Source organism: Rana temporaria, chromosome 9 (assembly GCF_905171775.1).
Source record: "Rana temporaria chromosome 9, aRanTem1.1, whole genome shotgun sequence".
Taxonomy (NCBI): domain Eukaryota; kingdom Metazoa; phylum Chordata; class Amphibia; order Anura; family Ranidae; genus Rana; species Rana temporaria.
The window spans coordinates 128159947-128176915 of record NC_053497.1 but is presented as its reverse complement, the minus strand read 5'-3'; the positions used below and the strand labels follow the sequence as shown (position 1 = coordinate 128176915).

Genomic DNA, 16969 nt, shown 5'->3' with positions numbered 1-16969 from the left:
GGTTAAGTGGTTAATAAAACTCAGAACAGTAAGATGAATGCAAGATTTTTGAAATGATCATTATAATAGAAAGCACCTCACACTATGTAGATGTTTATCACGTAGAAAATATACATGATTTAGAGGGTATTGATAATAAGAGCTACAGAATTGAAAACAAGGCAGACGAAGGGAGTCCCTTTAGCATATATAGCGTATATTACAGTGGGGTTGAGGTCTCCAGCTCAGCATGGAGGAGACAGACAGCCATACTAAGCTGGTAAACAGAGCAGATGTTGGAAGACTCATTAAAACGTTGTCTGCTGGATCTGTACTCTGATCAGAGTCCCTTCCACCCACAGAGCTTGTGACGCAGAGAGCGAGCTAGCTTCTGCCATCATCACCCCCCCTTCGGCAACGATCGACAAGTAGCATTGATAAATCCTCATAAGGTATGCAGGAATCTATGACCCATTTACCAGACAGTGAATGTGTGCTCTCCTCCAACCGCAGGGAGGGGGAACAATACAATGGCTCCACAATGAGGACCCCCCCCCCACACCATCCTACAGGGACCAGACACCCAGAAATGTGGCTAAGGCTGGCCACACACTACTAGATTTTTGAACGAACGTTCGTAGGAACGTTTTTAAAATATCTGATGACTTGAGAAAACGTCATTCAAAATTTCTTCAACATTTTGTCTGCTTTTAACAATCGATTTTGGAATGAATGGATTTGCTTAAATGAAAACAAATATTCATTGTTACAGAATTTTTTTTCATCCTGCGCGGATTTTCTCTACCGTCGAAAAAGAACGTCAATTTGAATCCCACTATTGATTAAAAAATTGTTGAACGTTCTTATAACGAAAAAACTTCAAATTAAATTCTCACTGTGTATGACCAGCTTTACAGTAAGGTACACAAAGAAACGAGAGCTCATTAACAGGCCTAGAAGACCTTCGTATTTCATTAACAACCCCAACTCATACAATCACTTGTCGCACTTGTCGCTTCTCTGCTTTTTGGCTAAGATCAAATGTAGTATCTGTTCTTATCAGTTGCCAGGAGGTGGCGCTATGCTAACCATCCCGAGTACACGGCGAGGTGGAATAGGATTAGCGGTGGCGGATGCAAAACCTGTTGGCGTGGAGGTGAAAGCCTTCTGATCGGGACTGAGAAACATGCGGTCGTAGCTGAAGGGTCGGGTCCCTGGCCTTCTTGTCTGGATTTGTGTAGTATACGCCCCTTTCAGTTTTTCGGTTGGGAAAGCCTGCCTCTTTTCGGTGTTATTGAGAGGAATTGACCGGTACCGCCGAATATAATTAGGTGGGAGCAATAGGAACGATGAAGAGTCTTCCATCTCCATAGGTTCCTACTTGTTCTGATACCTTCCTGACTGGGGTGGGGCTGCATCGGTCTGGGCTGTGGGTCAGGGTGGTTTTAAAAAGCCTATGGAGATTGTGCCCCTGGAGTGGCAGTCCAGGGGTGCCGTATTTGCACAAGTGTTTGAGAGGACACTTCAAGTATGGCACCTTGGTCACATCTCCACTACACACTTTTCACACCTGCCTCTAGGGCCGGGCCAGAGGGATTTTTGTTTCCTGGCCGGAGGGCCGGCCATCGTATTGCACGATGGTCACTTTCCACTCACTCTTCTATCTTCCTTCTCCCCCACTTTATTTTTATTTATCCCTGTGTGCGTCACTTTATGTTTTTTTTTTGTTTGGTGACACATTTGTCACAGAGTGATTAGTAGGGTGCCGGTCCTCGGGCCAGCCCTGAACGTCTTGGGAGTGGGTGGACATGGCCTTCTGGCTTAGTTCGCCTGCTCTCATGGGGTCTCCCTTCGGGGGAGCCCCACCTAGTACTTGGGTGGGTTCTGTTTCGGCAGCCCCTCCAATGAATGGGGTCCGTGTCAGCTTCAGCTGCTCAGACCATGTGAAGTACCTCAGTCCCCGTCTGGAGCCTAACGCCCCGGGGGATCAGGGTTAGGTCCTTCTTTATGGAGGACCGATTGACGTAGCACCCGTTGTCACTCTTTATGTGTGTGCACATTTTTTTTGCACCGGGTGGGAGTTTTTGCACGCCATAGGATTTTCAATAAAAAAAAAAAATCACTTGTCACACTTCTTCTAAGCTAAGTCCCTCGATTTTTCCCAGGTTTTTCAATGCTTATTGGTGGTAACAGGCAATCAAAACTAGAAACTTGCATGACTTTCCATTAAACAGAACATCCGCGTACACACGGTCGGAATTTCTAAAGGAAAAAATCTGACGGAATTTTTGCATCGGATATTCCGACCGTGTGTATGCCCCATCGGACGTTTTCCGTGGAAAATTCCGACGGACTTAGAAAGAGGACATCGGAAATTCCGTTCGTCTGTATGGAATTCCGACAGAGAAAAAAAACATGCATGCTCGGAAACAATTCGACGCATGCTTGGAAGCATTGAACTTTATTATTCTAGGCTCGTTGTAGTGTTGTACGTAACTGCGTTTACGATTGTTGGAATTTTGTGTGTCAGTGTGTATGGAAGACAGCTTGAGTGGAATTGAGTCAGAAAAAAACTGTTTATCCTGACGGGAAATCTGATCGTGTGTACGGGGCATGAACCTCAGCTGGAGTTTGAGCCTGCTTGCACCCATAACCCATCATGACTTAACCACTTTAACCCCCGGAAGGATTTGCCCCCTTAAATGACCAGGCCATTTTCTGCGATATGGAACTGCTTTGCTTTAACTGACAATTGCGCAGTCGTGCAACGCCGTTGTACCCAAACAAAACTGAAATCCCCCCCCACACACACACACACACAAATAGAGCTTTCTTTTGGCGGTATTTTATCATCTCTGTGGTATTTATTTTTTGTGCTATAAACAAAAAAAGAGCAACATTTTGAGAAATATAAAATTATACGTTTTTGCTATAATAAATATCCCCCCCCCCCAAAAAAATATATATATATATATATATATATATATATATATATATATATATATATATATATATATATATATATATATATAAATCTTCATTAATTTAGGCCGATATGTATTCTTCTACATATTTTTGTTAAAAAAAAACGCAAAAAGCATATAGCGATTGATTTGCGCAAATGTTATAGCATCTACAAAATAGGGAATAGATGCTTTGTATTATTTCTTTATTTTACTAGTAATGGTGGTGATCAGTGATTTTAAGCAGTACTGCGATATTACAGTGGACAGATCGGACACTTTTGACCCATTTTTAAGACCAGTGACATTTATACAGCGACCAGTGCTATGAAAATGCACCAATTACTGTATAAATGTCACTTGTTTGGAAGGGGTTAACACTAGGGGGTGATCAAGGGGTTAACCGTGTTCCCTAGGTGTGTTTCTGTGGAGGGATGGGTCTGACTAGAGGAGGAGGAGACATATCGCCGTTTTTACTTAGTAGGAGCAGACGATCTGTCTCTCCTCCCCTGACAGTACAGGGATGTGTGAGTTTACACACACACACACACACACACACAATTTCCTGTTCTGGCTCTCATGCCCACGATTGCGCGTTGCCGGTGGTCGCCACGCACATCGGGTCTCCCGCCGTGCAACGGGTGCACGCCTGCTATAGCTGGTTAAAGGGCCGATGTACAGCCATGACGATTTGCGGGAGAGAGCCGATCTTCCACAGTATAATGATGGCGGCTGGTCAGCTAGTGGTTAAAGTAAGTTGGAAACCTCATAAGAAATATGAACAAAGCATATCATTCTATAGCATGTACTTGTCTCAATTAAGAGCACCAAGTGTCACTTTTGTCTGTTGCCTTGTTCCTGCTGCCATCAGCATAAATCACCTTTGACAAGTTTTCCTGACACCAAGAGAAAAAAAGGTGACAGGGGAGGGACCTCCAGCTGATTGACAGCCTCAGCTCTGTTCCTGTGTGCTGTGTGGAGGGGGTGTGTCCCTTCCCTTCAATCAGCTCCCAAACCTCTCCTCACTGAGCTCTGCAGAGTGTGACTTCAACTCTCTGCCCCTTTTTTTGTGACAGGTTTTTAACAGATGTAGTGAAGAGACGATTGCAGATAGACAGGTACAACTTATACAGGAGGATTGGTTCAACCATTTCCTAACTGTACCACAGCCAAAAATGGCTACAGCACGGCTCTGTTGTTCCGGGAGTGCATCCATGGATGTCCTTCCGGAACCACACACCTCCGCATTCGGTGCGCTCTGTGATCGCTGTGTCCTTAGGACACAGTGGCCCTTCATCACGTGATCAGCTTTGTCCAATCACAGTGTAAACAGAATTGCTAGTTATCGGCATTCCTCTCCTCACACGCTGTCACAGCGTGAGGGGAGGAGAGACGGTAACCGGCAATCCTGACTGGGGACATCTACACGGATAACCGGGGCACTGATCATTAGTGTTCTGATCATCAGGGCAGTCCCATTAGTGCCAGCAATGCTGCCCATCAGTGTTGCCGATTAGTTCCCATCAATTCTGCCCATCACCCTATTTCTGATGGATCCAGAGTTGGATTTGCGTCTCAGTATAAAGAGAAGTTCATAGTGAAGAGTACAAGGACTCGGGCTAGGAGGCAAACACAAAGGGTCCTCAAAGGTGTCTTGGGCCCATGCAGTATAGTATAGGAAAGAAATGAAAGGACCATAATAAAAGCTTAGGAGTCCAAAAGGATACATTTCATCATAGAAGTCCAAACGTAACAAGCCAACATTTTTTCTGGGCTCCCTTTATCAGGGCTATACAGTGGAACCTTGGATAACGAGCATAATCTGTTCCAGGAGAATGCTTCTAATCCAAAGCACTCGCATATCAAAGCGAGTTTCCCCATAGAAGTCAATGGAAACGAAGATAATTTGTTTCCACATTGACTTCTAAGGCATGCAATACCACATGTGGAGGTGGGAAGGGGGGGCGCCAGAGAGCCTTGGAAATGCTCAGGGATAGCTCGGCTGATCTTGGAAACCCTTGGAAAGATTTGGAAAAACTCGGGAACAGAGTAATTCTGAGTATTTCCGAGTGATTCCGAGCATTTACGAACGTCTCTGAACCGTTTCGAGTGTCACCGGCGCCCCCGCACCTCAAATATGGTACTGTGCACCCCATTAGCTTGAATTCTGCTCGTTTTGCGATACAACACTGGCAAACCGAGTCAGGATTTTTTATTTTAAAAGTTTCTCGTCTTTTAAAACGCTTGTTAACGGCGTTACTCGTAAACCAAGATTCCACTGTAAACAATGTGTATGTAAAGACTGAAGGACATCAAAGGTAGAGGATTTAAAACTAGGAATAGTTATGAATAAATGTGATGATGAATACAGAATAGTCATTTGAAGGCACAATAAAATCCCTGTCTTACAAATTAAAGTGGTATTAAATCCATAACCAAAAATGTACTATATTACAGCTTACCAATCCTTCGATGTGGTGGCTGCATTTGTTTTCTTCTTTAGGAAATTTTTTCCCCCTCTGTTTTCACCTAATGATCTGGCCGTTAATACACCTCCTGTATTAGAGTGCTCCTACTCTGGAGGAAGAAGCACAGGGTGCACATTTGGACACACACACAGGGGCAGATCCTCAAAGAAATTACGCCGGCGTATCTGTTGATACGCCGCGTAATTTCAAATTTTGCGCGTTGTATCTTTGTTTTGGTATCCACCAAACAAGATACGACGGCATCTGTGTTAGATCCGACAGGCGTACACCTTAGTACGCCGTCGGATCTAAGATGCAATTTTCCGGCGGCCGCTGGGTGGCATTCACGTCGTAATCCGCATCGAGTATGCAAATTAGCTATTTCCGACGATCCACGAACGTACGAGCGGCCGTCGCATTCTTTTGCGTCGTTTCCGTTCGGCTTTTTCCGGCGTATAGTTAAAGCTGCTATCTGGTGGCATACTCAATGTTAAGTATGGCCGTCGTTCCCGTGTCTAATTTTGAAAATTTTACGTTGTTTGCGTAAGTCGTCCGTGAATGGGGCTGGACGCCATTTACGTTCACGTCGAAAACAATGGACGTCCTTGCGACATCATTTGGAGCAATGCACCCTGGGAGTTTTGACGGACAGGGCATGCGCAGTTCGTTCGGCGTGGGGACGCGGTTCATTTAAATGAAACACGCCCCCTACTCGCCGCATTTGAATTCCGCGCCCTTACGCCGCGAGAGATACACTACGCCGCCGTAACTTACGGTGCGAATTCTTTCAGGATTCAAAGATTTGCAAAGTAAGTTACAGCGGCGTAGCGTATCTCACATACGCTGCGCCCACGCAAATGTATGTGGATCTGCCCCACAGTGTTTTGAACATGGTGTGGGAAACATGCACAGAACGTAGGTTTCCCTCACAGAGAACGTGAATACAACTTTAATTTTTTTTTTTTTTTTGTAAACGTTATTTATGTGTAAATGAAAATTAACAAAACAAAACAAAAATTAAAAGAAACAGATACAGTTTTATAATTACAACAGAGATAAATTATTGATGCAGATCCCCAGATACGTGTAACAATATTTTCCTGATGCATTTTGTAAATATTACAAATATGTTACATATTGTAACAAAACACGGCACTATTATTATACAAACAATGTAGCAGTGACTGAGAACATTGCTGAATTATAGGAGGCTGCTGTGAAATTATAGAAGACAGCTAAAGAAAAAATAAAAGAAAAAAGTTACAAAAAACACTGCCAGAGACTGCGGATATGTTACAGGAGACTGCTAGAGTTTGCATTTATTGTAAGGGCCAGTTCACACCACATGCAGACCAGTGCATTTTTTTCCTGCATGGAAAGTAGATTATATGGTTTTCTAATGGCATAGTTCACACCAGTGCTTGCAGTTCCAGTGTGTTCCAGAAAAAAAAGAAAAAGAGAAGCAGAACATGCTGTATTTTTCCTGCACTGAAATGCTGTAAAAAGCATATAAAAAACGCACTGCAACACACATGTCCTTATTTAACCACTTGCTTACTGGGCACTTAAACCCCCCTCCTGCCCAGACCAATTTTCAGCGCTGACGCACTTTGAATGACAATTGCACTGTACTCAAATGGAATTTTTATCATTCCCCCCCCCCCCACAAATATAGTAGTGTTTTTTTTTTTTGTGGTATTTGATCACCTCTGCGTTTTTTATTTTTAGTTTAAAAATAAATAAAAAATACTGAATTAAAAAATAAATAAAAATGATAATATTTTTTTTTATATTTTGTTATAACATTTTGCAAACGGGTAATTTTTCTCCTTCATTGATGTACGCTGATGAGGCTGCACTGGTGGACACCGATGGGCTGCACTGATAGGCACCGATAAGGCGGTGCAGTGTCATATTCTGCTCCCTATTGCAGAATGCTGCGGAAGTCACGTGGCGGCCAACTGCGCATGCGCAATGCGTTGCGTTCCAGGGGATTTACGACACTACCCTTCAGTGAGCCATCACAATTTGTCACGGAAGTGACGAGGAACCATACACAGAGCGGCGGGGGGGCGGGAGAGAGAGAGACATACAGACGTAACGAGAACCATACACGAACCTCTCCCCCCGCTCTTTGTATGCTTCCTCGTCACTTCCGTCACAAATTGTGATGGGTTCACTGAACGGTAGTGTCGTGAATCCCCTGGAACGCATCGCATTTGGCGTTGGAACGCATTCGACGCCACGTGACTTAGGCTGCATTCTGCGATAGGGAGCAAACGGTGACACTACAGCGGCACTGGTGGGCACTGATAGGCGGCACTGGTGGGCACTGATAGGTGGCACTGATAGCTGGCAGTGATGGGTTTCAGTGATGGGCACCAATGGGTGGCAGTAATGGGCACCGATAGGCAGCACTGGTAGGTGGCACTGATGAGGCACTGATTGGGACCACTGGTGGGCATTGATAGGTGGCACTGTTGGGCACTTGCAGGTGGCACTGACAGGGGGTACTGGCAGCATAGAAGAGGCAGATGTGCCTCCTTCCTCTTTGGGACCGACATCCCTTTCACATAAGCCGGTGATCGGCTTTTTTTTACTCCTCACGCTGTCAGCATGAGGAGAAAGGAAACACGATTACCGGCTTTTGTTTACATCACGTGGTCATCTGTCATTGGCTGACAGCTGATCACGTGGTAAGGGGCCGGGACTGGGGAGCGCGCTCGGGGAGGATGTCCTCCCGGCATTTGGGGTCCGCGCTGTAGCCAGGCCCGGATTTACTCCCTTTGCCGCCCCAAGGCCGGGTCCTTCAATGCCGCCCCCCGCCTTCGCAGTACAGGGGGGACATTATCCAGGGACTTTTTCGGCAACACACGAAGAAGGTGGGGGGGGGGGGGGTTTGCTGCCGAATATGACATTAAGAGGCGGGGGGGGGGGGGGTGCTGCTGAAAATTGAGAAGCGGGGGGGGTGACATTGAGCATTGGTGGGTCTGACAAAATGAAATTGAGAACCGGGGGGGGGGGGGCATGGGGGATTTTGCTGCTGCCGAAAATTACATTGGGAGCCATCTTACCTCCTCTCACCATCCGTGACATGGCAGGGGGAAACTCCGGAAATGAAAGTGAAAGTGTCCTCTCCTCTCAGCCGCAGTGCCGCCCCTGCACCCACTGCCGCCCCGAGGCCTGGCCTTGTTGGCCTTGTCTGGAATCCGGCCCTGGCTGTAGCTGTCATTCGGCCATAGCGCAGGCGCCAAGTGGTTAAGGTAAAAAAGAGAAAAAATGAACTGGACTGCATCAAAAATGCACATACAGAAAAGCATCTGGAACGCATCCGGACTGCGTTTCTGTGGCGTGAACTGGCCCTAAAAGAGACTGAAAGAGACCTTCTGAAAATGCAATTTGCCTGGCTATTATACCGATTTCTTCATTTGGTATTTTCTAAATCATTGACCTGGAACAAGTATGTAGACCTAGCCATGTGTCTAAATCGCCCTGCAAAAATATACAACAGCATATCCCCGAAATCCTGATATACAGCACAGAGTTTTTCTACCATGTGAAAGAGATAACGGTCATGTTACAACATACTTTATATAAGAGCAAAACAAACTTCCCTGGGCTCTTTTCCTGTTCAAGTCAACCCAAATCACGCTGCAAGGGTATAATATTACCATCTCATGAAAGCCAGTGACCCCATACCTGTGCCACCATGTGGGTAACCTGTAAGCATAGCTCCCAACTGTCCCGGATTACGGGGGACTGTCCCGGATTACGAGGGACTGTCCCGGATTTGGAACAATGTCCCTCTTGCCTCCTCATTTTGGTCTGATCCATATAGTTGTATATAAAATGCACTTTTTATCCATCAAAAAGTGTTTTCCAGCGCTAAACCTTTCATCCAATTTATAAAATTGCTGCATTTGTAAATTTCAAAAGTCAATATAAAGGAATAGTTGTAGTAAAAAACAAAACAAAAAAACAACACCTGTGTGGGTTTAACTAATCATTTTGTTTTGTATAATTGTCCTTTAAGGGGGGTGTGGCCTATGACTACATACTTTTGCTAATTGGTGTCCCTCGTTTCCATCTCAAAAAGTTGGGTAGTTTGCTGTAAGTATCTGCCGTATTTCAGAACTCTGTACACAAAAGAGGTCCTATGTCTACAAGACCCATCGGCCCCTGCAATCATCCTAACCTGCATGTAACAACCAGCCACATACAGCAACTTATAGTTACCCAAAATAGAGGATCAAAGCATAAAGAAAAATACACTATATTACCAAAAAGGTATTGGGATGCCAGTCTTAGTCTGTGGGGTTCAACATTGAGTTGGCCCACCCTTTGCAGCTATAACAGCTTCAACTCTTCTGGGAAGGCTGTCCACTAGGTTTAGGAGTGTGTCTATGGGGATGTTTGACCATTCTTCCAGAAGTGCATTTGTGAAGTCAGGCAATGATGTTGGATGAGAAGGCCTGGCTTGCAGTCTCTGCTCCAATTCATTCCAAAGGTATTCTTTCAGCCAGGTTGGGGTCAGGACTCTGTTCAGGCCAGTCAAGTTTCTCCTACCCAAACTCGCTCAACCATGTCTTTATAGACCTTGCTTTGAGCACTAGTCCAAATCATTTGGTGGAGGGGGGGGGATTATGGTGTGGGGGTTGGGCCCCTTAGTTCCAGTAAAGGGAACTCTTAAGGCGTCAGCATGCCAAGACATTTTGGACAATTTTATGTTCCCAACTTTGTGGGAACAGTTTGGGGGTAACCCCTTCCTGTTCCAACATGAGCAAAGCAAGTTCCATAAAAAACATGGCTGAGCGAGTTTGCGGTGGAGGAACTTGACTGGCCTGCACGAGTCCTGACCTCAACCCGATAGAACACATTTGGGATGAATTAAAGTGCAGCCTGACCTCACAAATGCACTTCTAGAAGAATAATCAAACATTCCCATAGACACGCTCCTAAAGCTTGTGGACAGCCTTCCCAGAAGAGTGTTATAGCTACAAAGGGTGGGCCAATTCAATATTGAACCCTACGGACCAAGACTGGGATGCCATTAAAGTCCATGTGTGTGTAAAGGCAGGCATCCCAATACTTTAGGTAAGATAGTGTATGTGACAATGTAACTCAAAGATGTGTCTGTGGGCACCACAAGACCCAGCAGTCCCTGACGGCCTACAACTGGGACCTGCTGTTCTTCAGTGACAGTAGACAGTAAATAACTGACATCTAATGACTCCAATCAGAAGGCCAATGTCCAGACTGGTAGAGACGCGCGGAGCTTATTCTGAACAAGGCGCTGATTATGACAATCACTGTGATAAACATGGTGGGGCAGACACTGGCTATGTGTGCCCGGAAAGAAAAAGGGTTTTATACTCCATCCGTTTCATGCCAAGTATCATTATAAGGCCCACAGAAAAGAGACGAGGGTCAAATGTTACTTTTGTTTTTCATGGGATCGTCTAACTAGAAGGAGGCACACATCCTCTATTCAGAAGCTGAAAAGGACTTATTTAAAAAAAACAAGTCACAATTGGAATTGTACAAGGATGTAAATAAGGCCCCATACACATTTCGCCTCTGTGCATACAATCCCGACGTTTTGTATGCCCGGGAGGCCCAGGTGCAGGGTCCAGCCCCACTGGCTGCAGCCTATCACAGGCTGAAATACGCTGCGGCTGGACCCTGTACTGCTTGTTCCTCGCGATGCCATTTTCAGTCCATTTATTTGGAAGGGCTGAAATCGCACTGGATCACACAAACATTTGTGCATACACTACATGCAGTACCATGTGATATAGTGTAGACAAAATCGGCGTTTGGCGTGTCAAAACATTGACACCCGCAGTAAATCGCACACCCTGTGCATTTTGAACGTGTGAAAAAAATGCATGTAATGTTTTCCCACCCCGCATTCCGGTGTGCACAAGCCCTATAGATTGGACACAGCGGGAGCCAATCGGCATGTTTAAAGCGGAGGTCCGCAATGTGTCACCATTAACTACAACAACGTTATCTATCTGGGATAGAATGAATAAGTCGGGAAAGTTTGCTCCTCCAATATCGCCTATTACTCCTTTGGAGGGATTTCCATGGTTCCCTCCTGGGGAAGAGAAGGGTAGTTTTGAGGGGTGGGGAGGAAATTGTTTAGAGGTGGCCCCATTTGGGGAACTGCTTCCTATTTTTCACCTTTTTTATTAATTTTTTTTTTCTCCCACCTCTTTTTCACAGCACTAATTTGGATCACTAAAGAGGAGGAAATAATGAATCAATTAAGTCAACATAGGAGGATAAGTATAGAGGCTCCCCTTAAGGAATTTTATTTGGGAGTCATAAGAATGGGAACGGGGGTTTTAAAGAAAGGTTATAGTCACAAAATAAAGACCACTAATAAGGGAAAGGAGAAGGACACACCCAATATTGTTTTTTTTTCCTCTCCTCTTTTTTGAGGTGGTTATGAAACTTCTCCCCTTCGCATGGTAGGGGGGAGATAAGGTGATGGGGAGTCAATGAGGCACGAAACAAAGAAATTTTTTTTTTTTTTTTTTTCACTAAAGTCACGAAATTAAAGCGGGAGTTCCGCGGCAAAACAGTTTTTTTTAAAGAGCATTTTGAAACGCTGGTGGTACAAAGTAATTAGTACTCACCAGTCTAATCCTCATAGCCGCAGGCATGGCGATATCCCTCCGAAAGATGAGTTATAAAATATTCTCATGGACATTGCCATCTTTAGTCAGGGCACTCTGAAGCCCTCCTGCAGTATCTTCCGGGATGCGGTGAATGCTGTCCCAGCATTCACCGCTCTATCCCGCGCATGCACAGTGTGACGGCGAGGCGCGCCGTCAACACTGCAGAGTTGCTAGGACAACGGCCGGCAGCGTCCTGAAAAGGACACTCCCCGCTGTGCCTAGCATATAAATGACCGTCACGTTCGAAATATCGCGAGATTGCTCCTCTGCCTGCTGTGTCTCGTCACCGTCCAGAGACACACGTGTTAGCTCCCAAAATCCTTTGCGGAGCTAACCGACACGCCCATTCCCGAACCCCTACAACCCGGATGTGCCTGCTCGAGATGCTGCAAAGGGGGTATGTAGATTTTTATATTTTTTTTGAACCGCCAAATCGTCAGGTACAGCGGGGGGAGTATTATATTAAACAAAGTGACCTAATAGGGTGAACCTCCGCTTTAAGGACTATTAAGCCCTGCACAAAATCCCTTTGTTTTTTTTTTAGGTTTTTTTTTTATTATTAGGGTGGTATTGAGCTCCTCCTTTTTGTGCCGTAGGGAGGTCATAAGGTGATGGGGTCTAGGGGGTCACGAGGGAGGAGGGGGGGGTCTCGTCTCTCCTTTCCCCTCCTCCTCTTTCTCTCTCTCCCTGGCGTCCCTCCCCGCCTCTTGTAGGTGGGGAGTGGGACGGGGGGATTGGAGGAGAGGGAGGGGGAGGCCGATGGTGCCCATGGGGGGGATAATGTAATGTATGAAAGTATTTTTATTTAAATATGTACGGAGATATCTTTTTGTACTTTTTTTTTTTGTTATTGTTATTTGTCTATTGTATGTGATGCAATTTGGAAAATAAAGAAAAGAAGTAATTATAAAAAAAAAAAGCGGAGGTCCGCCTAAAAAAATAATATTTAAAACCAGCAGCTACAAATACTGCAGCTGCTGACCTAATAAATGGACACTTACCTGTCCAGGGCACCCGTGAGCTCGGCAGCCTAAGCCGAGCAATTGCTCGGCTGCCCCCGCCGCCATCCTCGGTGAGGGAATCAGGAAGTGAAGTGTCTTCACTGGTCCCTGCTGTCTCCTGGGACATGCGTTTCCCAGAAGACAGCGAGAGTCTATGCCTGGAAGTGGGTGCAAATATACCTGTATTATACAGGTTTCTGCACCCCCCTCCCCCCTTGAAAGGTGTCAAATGTGACACCGGAGGGGGGGAGGGTTCTGAAAAGCGGAGGTTCACTTTTTGTGTGGACCTCCGCTTTAAGAGAGAGGAAGAACGGTGGTCTGCCTATGTAAGCAAGGCAGACCACCGTTCTGTGAGAGAGGAATGTGCTGATCCTATTTTTCTGCTAAGCAGGAACACAGATCTGTCTTCCCCCAGTCAAAGCACCAACCCCCCCCCCCCCCCACAGTTAGTAATCACTCCTAGGGAACACATTTAACCCTTAGATCACCCCTGATGTTTACCCTTTCCTGCCAGTGTCATTAGTACAGTGATAGTGCATATTTTTTAGCACTGGTCACTGTATTAATGTCACTGCTCCCCAAAAAGTGTCAAAAGTGTCAGTTAGGTGTCTAATTTGACCGCTGCAATATCGTAGTCGCGCTATAAGTCGCTGAGCAGAGGTAACCTTTTTTATACAGTCAATTGTTGGCACCCCAGAAGTATTTCTCACAGAAAAGTATTGCAGTAACACATGTTTATTCCCTTTGTGTGTATTGGAACAAAACAAAAAAAGGGAATAAAAAAAGCAAATTGGACATAATGTCACACAAAACTCCAAAAATGGGCTGGTCAAAATTCTTGGCATCCTCGACGGATAGTTGGCGCTGACACTGATGCTCCCTGAGCCTGCAGGACAGCTTGAATTTCTTTGGAACTTGTTTGGGGCGGTTTATCCACCATCCGGACTATTCTGCGTTGCAACCTTTCATCAATTTTTTCTCTTCCGTCCACGCCCAGAGAGATTGGTTACAGTGCCAGGGGTTGCAAACTTCATGATAATGTTGGGCACTGTGAACAAAGGCAAATCTAGATCTCTGGAGATGGACTTGTAACCTTGAGATTGTTGATATTTTTCCGCAATTTTGGTTCTCAAGTCCTCAGACAGTTCTCTTCTCCTCTTTCTGTTGTCCATGCTTAGTGTGGCACACACAGACACACAATGCAAAGACTAAGTGAACTTCTCTCCTTTTTATCTGCTTTCAGGTGTGATTTTTATATTGCCCACACCTGTTACTTGCCCCAGGTGAGTTTAACGGAGCATCACATGCTTGAAACAATCTTATTTATCCACAATTTTGAAAGGGTGCCAAGAATTTTGACCAGCCCATTTTTGGAGTTTTGTGTGACATTATGTCCAATTTGCTTTTGTTCCTCCTTTTTTTGTTTTGTTCCAATACACACAAAGAGAATAAACATGTGTATAGCAAAACATGTGTTACTGCAATACATTAATGAGAGAAATACTTGATTTTCTGGAAAAATTTCTGGGGTGCCAACAATTTCGGCCATGACTTTAGATATAGACATACAGCTCACTACACTTGGCAGAGTAAAGATTTGTCGTTGGATACGTTTGTTTTTTGTTTGTTTTTTTTCGTTTTTGTATGTTGGTGTCTATGTTGTTATTATTTGTGTTTAAATGCTTGTTATGATGTATAGATGATATATGTAAGAATATTTTCAGAATCAGCCTTGGATTGACCATATGTAAGGTGTTAGAAATAAGGAATGTACGGATTTGCTGTATAATGAGACAAGTACTATGATGAAAATTTATAAAAAAATAAGTATAAGTCGCTGATTACCGCCATTACTAGTAAAAAAAAAAATTTTAAAAATACCATTGCTTTTAGATGCTGTAACTTTTGCGCAAACTAGGGATGTTACTGATCAAAATTTTTCTGTTCGATTAATCGTTTTTTTTTTTAATCGATTAATCGACTCATTTCGATTAATTATAACGCACATACAGATCCAACTACTTTTAGCTGATCTCCTTGTAGGCTGATTCCCAGTGTAGCTACCAACCACTGGAAAAATGGATAGCAATATACAAAAAACACACAGGCAGTGCTCGATGGGAATAGCATTAAAACTTTTATAGTCTTCAAGTAGGTAACCAAATAGATATTGCACTGGAGATAAAATCGATGTAGCTACATAAACTGTAAAAATGGTGCGAGTAATACCAAACGGTACCAAAAGCAGTCATAAAAACATGTAGCTAAGTGTGATACTGGTATAAAAATGTGTACAACGATACCACTGCTGAATCCAGATGAGGAGGGGTTAACATCAGTCCATCGGCATGTAGATGTCCTATGAAGGGAACTATCACAACTCCCAGTGGATGGTTGTAGAATCCCAGGTTAATAGAGGGAAGTGATAGAGGGAAGTGTAACAGCCCTTGCGTGTGGCAGATAGTAAGGACCCGCCGGCATGCAGATACGAAGGCGCAGCAAAGGAGCCCTTCAGATGGACACGGCAAGCCTCGCCGGTGTCCGTGACGTTACTGGATCTCCGACTGAACTCCCTGAAGGCCCAGAAGCCGGCGGAGAGGTGAGTACCAATCAAAAGAATTTTAATCGATCAAAAAGATTTTGATCGATCAAAACAATTAAAGATTAATCGATTAATTAAAAGTTAATTTGCACAGCCCTAGCGCAAACCAATCAATATAACACAATTTACAATATATTGGGATTTTTTTTTCTACCAAAAATATGTAGCAGAATAGACATTGGTCTAAATTGATGAAGGAATTTATATAGCAGAAAGTAAAAAAATATTGTTTTTTTTTATTTTTTTTATTGTTGCTCTTTTTTTGTATATAGCACAAAAAATAAAAACCGCGGAGGTGATCAAATACCACTTAAAGAAAGCACTATTTTTTTTTTTGGGTAAAGCGTCACGCACGAACGCGCAATTGTCAATTAAAATAACGCATGAAAGGGGGTAACACCTTCCGGAGCTGCAGTGGTTAAACTTGTCAATTCCAAAAGAAAAAAGCAGGGAGTATAGAATTTAACTGGCAAAACAAAATATCATGTAATTGTGCAATCCAGTAGTACAAAAGCCAGCTGCCCTCTACACCAAGAAGTGCCCCTTTGTGTCCCTGGTTCTTATCTGCTGGAGAATGTAGTGTGGGATGGGTGAGAAAGGGATCCAGAATAACCGCACACAGTTCAGTCATTGACCTATTACAGGCTGAGCTATTAGAGGATGTGTATGAGGGCTCATTCAAACAGGCATCTAAAATGCCATCTTTGGATTAATAGAATGTAGAATATTGTACGCAGGCCTGCCGTTAGACCCATACAGCCTACCTGACAAATTAAAAACAAATGTAAAGTTATTTTTTCCAATTAAAAAAAAAAAAAAATTTTACATTTAAAAATAATTTTTTCATATTTTTTTTTTATTATTATTATTATTTTTACCCAATGCTGTGAAGGGAAAACAACATATTTACAGGCCCCTTCCCCCACTCTCCATCCGCCTGTGTAACCACAGCAGCTGGCAGGAGAGGGAAGCCGGCGGCGATGCAGGGGGACAAGGGGCGCACAGGTACACGAGGAAGATTTAGATGTGAGTAGCACAGGGAGGAGGAGCGGTGAGGCAGGGTGGGAGGACAATTCCAGAACAATGTACTCTTTCTTGGTCTCTTCCTCCAGCAGCTGAAAGACTGTTTCTCCCTCTCCCCCTGCCGCCGCCTTTTAGTTGCTGGAGGGAGAGACAGACACAGGGCATTGTTCTGTAGTTGTCCTCCCGTTCCTGCCGCACCAATTGCCCTGCTGCCCGGGCCCACTACAGGAGGCACGGTGGTACCCCC

General features: G+C 44.4%; 1 protein-coding gene and 1 pseudogene across 5 annotated transcripts in view; one reads left to right on the top strand and one right to left on the bottom strand.

Moving 5' to 3' along the window:
* The window catches only part of ABCA2 (ATP binding cassette subfamily A member 2), a 264957-nt gene that overhangs the window by 165582 nt on the left and 82406 nt on the right, over nucleotides 1–16969 (bottom strand). The gene's annotated exons all lie outside the window — the stretch shown is intronic.
* Nucleotides 991–1072, top strand: LOC120914707 (annotated as a pseudogene).